Genomic DNA, 7,829 nt, shown 5'->3' on the forward strand with positions numbered 1-7,829 from the left:
AGTAGAAGACATTTATGCGACCAACAAACACATGAAAAAGAAGCTCAATATCACTGGTCATTAGAGAAATGCGAATCAAAATCACAATGAGGTGCCATCTCTTGCGAGTCAGAATGGTGGTTATTAAATATTCAGGAAACAATAGATGCTAGAGAGGCTGTAGAGAAATAGGAACACTTTTACACTGTTGGTGGGAGTGTGAATTAGTTCAACCATTGTGAAAGACAGTGTGGTGATTCCTCAAGGATCTAGAACCAGAAGTAACATTTGACCCAGCAATCCCATTACTAGATATATACCCAAAGGATTATAAATCATTTTGCTACAAAGATATATGCACATGTCTGTTTATTGCCACACTAGTCACAATAGCAAAGACTTGGAACCAACCCAAATGGCTATCAATGATTGTCTGGATAAAGAATATATGGCACATATACACCATGGAATACTATGCAGCCAAAGAAAAGAATGAGATCATGCCCTTTGTAGAGACATGGATGAAGCTGGAAGCCATCATTCTCAGCAAACTAACACAGGAAGAGAAAACCAAACACCACATGTTCTCATTCATAAATGAGAGTTGAACAAGGAGAATTACATGGACACAGGGAGGGGAAAAACACAGGGATTGGGGGTTAAGGGGTGGGAGAACATTGGGACAAATACCTATTGCATGCGGGGCTTAAAACCTAGATGACGGGTTGATAGGTGCAGCAAACCATCATGACGCATGTATACCTGTGTAACAAACCTGCACATTCTGCACATGTATTCTGGAACTTAAAATAATAAATTAATTAATTAATTTATAGGATATGTGAAAAAATAAATCAGTTTAATTGTAAACACTCCTCCAAATGTTTCTAAAATGGCAATTTTATGTTTACAGGTCAAAATATTAGATAATGTGTTTTGGGCATATTTGTGAAGTTAGAATAATTTATAACAGATAATAATGTAATTTTTACAACAAACTATTTTAAAAGTACTTCATAGAGTGCAAACTGCTTTGGGATCGTTGTACGATTAATCCTAACAGAGTATGATATCTGGGGAAAAAGTGCTGCAGATAAAATGCATTAAATAGAATGCTTCAAACAATTTGTTCTCATTCAATTGATTTTTAGGCATCTAATTAGAATGTTACTCCATGATTTTTGGTAATTGAATATTTAAATATGTGAAATTGCCCTTAATGAAAATGTGTTGACTGATAGTCACAGAATAAATGCTTTATGGAATCCCTACTATGTGTCAAGAAATGAATCTCCTCTTCAAGGGACCTAATCTTGAGAAACATACTACTGTTGTTAATGCCCACCCAAAGTATTAGTGGAACCAAAATAGCAGGAAAAATAAATACATGGAGAAAAACAGTCCTCACTGCTGCTCAAACACTCTATGGTTTTATCATCTCATTGGATGTATCTTACTATCTCATTTAGAGTAAAAGCCCATAGTGCTTTAATCACCTAGAGGGCACTAGGTCATCTGGGTCCTCTTTACTTCTTGAGTCTTATTTTTTTTCTTATCACTCTGCTTGTTCATCCTGATGTAGCAACACTAATTTTCTAGTTGTTACCCAAATATTTGAGGCCTTTTCCCACCCCAAGCCCTTTGCACTGGTCTTTCCTCTAAAAAGCCATACAGCTTTCCCCACGTGTCCCACCTCCACCTGTCCCACAAACTTTGCTGAAATGCTACCATCTCAGGACACTTATCCTAATCCACCCAGTATAAAATTAAACCAAACTTTAAACACTTCTTTGTGTGCTCCAATCTCATTTCTCACATTTAATCTGCAGTATTTACTTTCTAACACATTATGTATTTCGCTTATATGTTTTACGTTTTTTCTACGCCAATACAAGCTAAACTCTATGAAGCCAGAGGATTTTATCTTCCTTAGGTCTCCTTTGTTCCTCAATGTATCCTCAGTGTCTTGAAAAGTGCCAGGCACAAAAGAGATGTTCAATGAACATTCATTGAATAAAGATGTAAATATAAATAATATGAACTGAAAAGTTTTGATTGCATGAATGATAAATCAAAGAACATAAAAACCTCAGAGCAGCCGGGCGCGGTGGCTCACGCCTGTAATCCTAGCACTTTATGAGGCCAAGGCAGGCGGATCACCTGACGTCAGGAGTTCAAGACCAGCCTGGCCAATATGGTGACACCCCGTCTCTACTAAAAATATAAAAATTAGCTGGCCATGGTGGCACACGCCTGTAATCCCAGCTACTTGGGATGCTGAGGCAGGAGAATTGGTTGAACCTGAGAGGCAGAGGTTGCAGTGAACCAAGATCGTGCCACTGCGCTCCAGTCTTGGGTGACTGTCAAAACAAACAAACAAACAAACAAACAAAATAAAAATAAAAAACCTCTGAGCTGGGTTTGGAGTAATAGTTTTCTAAAATAAATAAAAGCCTGGAAGGAGGGGCCACCAGCGCAAGGTCTTACATTCCATTCCACTTTTCCTGACCCTTCAATGCTGCGGGAGGTGGGCTAGGACACCCAGCAGCAACTCACTGCCACTTCTGATGGCTGTGGAGGTTTTAATATCCTGTCATTTATACTAAACAGTCCTGTGTCTAGCTGATCAGTGTCTAGCTGATGATGATGATGATAGCGAATATTAATGACTTGTGTTCCATAAACCAAGCAGTGTGCTAAATATTTTATGTATTAGCTTACTTAATCCTCAGGGGAAACATAAGAAGAGATGCCCGCATAAAAGATTGACAACAGCTGGACTACATGTTTCACTGCTGAACTAGTTCCTCAGGAATCCTGGCTATAGAGATAGCCATGAGAGACTGGATGGCTGTTACAAACCCAGGTCTGTCTTCACAAAGCAAAACTATCTCTAAGTACAGCTCAGAAGCAAAGATATCACCATCAAGTTTATACTTACAGCAAGTGTCATGTTCCTCAATAGTTTTATTTTAAAATGTGCACATGTTTTGTTGGTGCCGTCTGCATAAATGATAATATTTGACAGAGTATTTATATCTTGATCAAGAATTGACTACTTTTGGCTTTCCTCAATTATGTGAAGGATCCAAAGGTAAAGAGGTAGAGAGAACTAAATATAGCAGCTCTTTTAAATTATATGAATGAGCTACTAGTACTTCAGTAGAAGAACTCTGTAGCTCAGGAAACACAGAACCTGAAACTGGGAGGTGACATGGACCATCTACAGAACTGCTACATGAAACTTAAGAAACTGGAAACCTCCAAGAGGGAAATGATTGAGCTTCAGGAAAGAGACAGTTACAATGCAAGAACAGGAATTTGAATCAGCTATTGAAAAATGAGAAGGATGAGGTACAGAAATTACAAAATATTATTGTAAGTTGAGCTATTCCGTATTATCATGATATGATATGAAAAGAGTGTGAATATAACAAACTGAAGGAAAGTCTACATCAACTTTTTATGAACAAAAAAGAATTAAAAATAGCTTTAGACATTTTAAATAATGTGGGGAGAGCTGATGGAAAAAGAGGCCTCTGGAAAACTGGTAAGACAGAAGTCAGGAATTAGATGAAATGTATAAAATTATCTTGAATGATTATGAGTATTGTCACAAACAATTCCTAATGGAAAATGCTGATAATGAAGAAGTTTCTTCATCAAATGGAAAAGGATGTGTTTTTTTCTTCTTTCTCCTCAAAAGAAATCTAGAGAAAAAGAAGATGGTAGTACAGGAACAGTCATCTCAGATGTTGAAGATGCTGGGGAAATGAGCAGAGACAGTATCTGGGACCTTTCCTGTGAAACTATGAGAGAACAGCCTACAAACAGCATCAGAAAACAGTGGGGAATTTTGAAAAGTCATGGAGAAAAACTTGGTAGCCACGTTTCAAAGGTACACTTAGAAAGTTTAATGATGAAGATTTAATCTCAAAACAAGACCATGAACAGCAAGCTGAAAAAAAATTAGAAATTCAGAAATGTAAAGAAATGATTAAAACTCAGCAGCAACTTTTACAGCAGCACCTCACTACTGCTTGTGATGATGATACCACTGCACTATTATGAGACTGTTATTTGGAAGAAAAGGGATGCCACAAACAATGGCCCCTTTTTAAAGAACAAAAAAAATTATTTTCACAGAGAAAGATGAAGCTTTACAGAAGCTGCTATTCAGCTAGGTTTGGAGAGAGAGGTGTTTGAAAAAAAAAAAAAAAAAAAGCCAGTTGATTAAAGCAACAGCTTTTAGATATGACTACTGTTGACTACCAGAACTCAGAAAATGTTAAACTTTTCAGTGTCTTCTGAGGAAGTTCTGATTGGGACAATCTTACAGCGCACTCCAGGCAATGGAAAGGAAACCTCAGAGTGTGTGTAATGGTCTCCAATTTGCATGTCTAAACTTACTGAATGTCTTCTTGCTTCACCTTCTACTGAAGATTTCAGATGCATTCCTGTGTATCTGAACATACTTCAATAAATGTACTGAATATAACTCCTGAATAAACTGAACCAAATCATGTTGAAAGAGAATCTACAAACCAGAAATGAAGCATGACAACAAGACATGCATCATAGGAAGATTACCATATTACATGCTCCCTGACCTACACAATTTCTCATGGAGAAAAAGATGACTTACCTTAGACATGGGGACTGGAATTTCTTTTCATTAACCTAGTCACCACATTTCACTTCTAAGTTGAAGTCAATTGTATCTACTAAAAAAAAAAAAAAAAAAAAAAAAAGCTGTGTAAAGTTATTAATATAAGCCAAGCCTTGATATATAATTGCTCTGTAGGTAATGAGAAGGCACCAGAGTTAAGGGGGAGGTTTACATGGTCACGTCTTTGCTTATAACTTAGCAGTATATTGGCTTTGAGGGGAGGAAATTCAGAGGCAGGAAGAGCAGTTACGCCAAAGTGGCAGCAGAGAAGATTTGAACATATCTACAGAGTAACTAACAATTTCAATTTCTTGTGAAAAGCCATGTTTGCAAAAAACTTTACTCATCAGAACTTGATCCATTCTTGCAGCCCAAGGTACTGAGGGTTTGAGGACTAACGGACAGTCTTGTGGCCCAAGAAGCAGAACTCTCTGTGGCATGCTAGACTCCTTCATGAAGAAAATAATCTTGGAATGGCCAAAATATTAATATTTTAGCACCCCTGTATATTTTGATTCATTGCCCAAACAGAGCAATTTTAGCATCATAGAGTCTATACCAGAGAGAGAATACTTTATTTACTAAATAATTACCAGTGAAAAATGTGTCTTTCCTCTTTCAATACTGAAGACATTTTGCAAAGCAAGGCCAGAGATTTTGTAGAGTGCTAACACATAATCTCACCTAGTCATGCTTTTGCTTTCTTCCAGGATAAGAGAGAGCATAAGAAAATAAGAAAATGCCAAGCAATAAAAATCTAAGACATAAATAAATAATCCCTCTGAAGAGCTTCTTTATTTGGGCATTTCATATTCTGAGATTTAGACCTATGATGACTTGCAAGCTTTGCAAAAGAAAATATATATCCTTGCTTTATTTAGAAGTTGACACATATAGCCAATATGTTGAGTACTATTCCTAATGTTTGGGTGTCATGGAAATAAATATAGGTTGTGATTGGATGTTTTTATAGATTGTGATTGGATATTTTTAGTCACAATTTAAAGGTAAGGTAGAATAAAACTGAATATTCTAAGTTACTTCATAACTTAGAATAAGAAGTTGGAGTTAAACTTTCTATATATCAAGAAAACAGAATTTAAATGATCCAGGTTTCCTCCACCCAGCCATAGTTTCAAAATCTGGGCAAATGATTTGTATGCCCACAATGAGAACTCCTAAGGGCATTGCAAGTCATTAAATGAGAATTCTTTAAAATGTGTTCTGTAGTTAACTCAGTTTGAAAAATGACCTGTATTTCATTTCCCTCTGGAAATTAACAACATACATTAAACATTAAAGTTTTTGAGAAATCATATAGGAGAAAGTCAAACAAAAATAACAAATAAATTTTAACCTTCTTACATTTGCTTAATTAAGGGTTTTCAAATTTACTTGACAATGGAGCCCTTTCGTCATGAAACATATTGCCCTCTTCAAGAAACTTGTGGAAAAATTATACCCTGGATCATTATCTGGAGCCAAAAATTATATCTTTTTCATTTTAAAATGTCTAACATTGTTCACATTTGTGGCATTGAACACCTAACAATGAATAAACGTGTTTCTCAAATATCTCATGAAAAATTAGTAAATTGTATACCGAGCAATAGATCAACATTCTCTTAAGACTTTTTTTGTTCTATTTCATATTCCTTCTTTTTTCTTTCTTCCTGATATTTTCATTTCTATGTTTTTCCAAAAAAAAAATAAATAAATAACTGCCAGGTTTCAGACACTGCAAGTCATAAAAAAAATTCAGTTAGTTTTCATTTCAATGATAAAGTTATGCCTGATCACATTGAAGAATTTAGAAGAAAAGTGATAGAAAATTGTCAGTAATCTAAAAATGAATGACTAAATATTACAGAGTATCAGTGCTAAGACAAATTACTGCCCTTTTAGTATTTACAACTTAAATAATAAAAATAATAAATTATGCAGTCTAGATACAAAAACACATACACAAATATAAATCCAAATACAGAGAGTTTTAGTATCCTCAAAGTTATTTAATAAATTTCAGGTTTTATCATCATGGCTACTCTAGGAAGTGTGCATATATTATGAATTGTAAAACCAAGGCTGAGGGAGGTTATCTTAGCTTGCTATTGTTGACTCATTAGAAGAGAAAATAGGGGTACATAAATAATTTATGTGACTATACTTAAAATGGTTGCCTGGAAAAATCCCAGTTTACCTCTGTTTTCTTGCCATAATAATTAATGTAATTCCTTTTGATTGTCAATGTGCCCAATTTAGACAATAATGCATGTAGTCAGCTATACATCAACAACTAAGTTGTTACCCAGTCGAGTATAAGGTGAGGATCATTGCATATTACAATGAGTGAATATGTTTTTCAAGAGATTTCTTTCTAATCCTCTAGGATCTCAGGAAGCATGCTAACTATGTTCTGTCAAAAACAATGTTCACTCCAGATCTACACTGGAAAAACATGGGACCCTCTTTGGGGTTAATCTCTTTTCTGGATCTCTTTTCCAAATTCCAGATTAACATATTCATCTCTCTACCTAATATCTCACTTGGATATCTAATACACATCTCAAACTCTATGTGACTTAAACTGAAATTATTTCACTCCCTTGCAAATCCTCTTCACCTAAAACCCTCCCAATCTTGTTTAGTAGGAACTTCAAATTTTGTTCCATTATTTTTCTTATACCTCATGACCAATCCATCAAGAAATCCTGTGGGATCTAATTTCAAACTATACACACAATCAAAGTACTTCTTACTATTGCTGCTTTTACCATCTGGTCTATGGGCTATCACCTTTTGCCCTTATTGATCTCACAGCTTTTACCATTGATTCTCATGGGTATATTCTTAACACAGTAGCCAGAGTAAATCTTCTAAAATGAAAATCACACCATGTCACTCTTTTTTTAAAGAAAATGCTTGCAATGGCTATTCATTTTACCCACAGTAAATGCTAAAATCCTTTTTGTGAAACAGTTGTCCATGGATCTCTTGTTTGCATAATAAACATCCTTGGATGATAGAGATAGTGTCTTCCTCTAGGGCAGAGGAAATAATTTGTTTCGAAACAGGACAATAAAAGATACTGTTTCCTTTCAGGGTAAAAGTTGGCACAGTTTGCTAGCTGCCCCCTCATATGATAGGAAGTTTTGATGGTTAACTTTATGTTTCAATTTTG

General features: G+C 35.4%; 1 pseudogene; it reads left to right on the forward strand.

The window, feature by feature from the left end:
* The first annotated feature begins 2,814 nt into the window (after positions 1–2,814).
* On the forward strand, positions 2,815–4,629 carry LOC116466338 (afadin- and alpha-actinin-binding protein-like; annotated as a pseudogene).
* The last annotated feature ends 3,200 nt before the right edge of the window (positions 4,630–7,829 follow it).

Source organism: Hylobates moloch, unplaced genomic scaffold (assembly GCF_009828535.3).
Source record: "Hylobates moloch isolate HMO894 unplaced genomic scaffold, HMol_V3 SCAFFOLD_4, whole genome shotgun sequence".
Lineage (NCBI taxonomy): Eukaryota > Metazoa > Chordata > Mammalia > Primates > Hylobatidae > Hylobates > Hylobates moloch.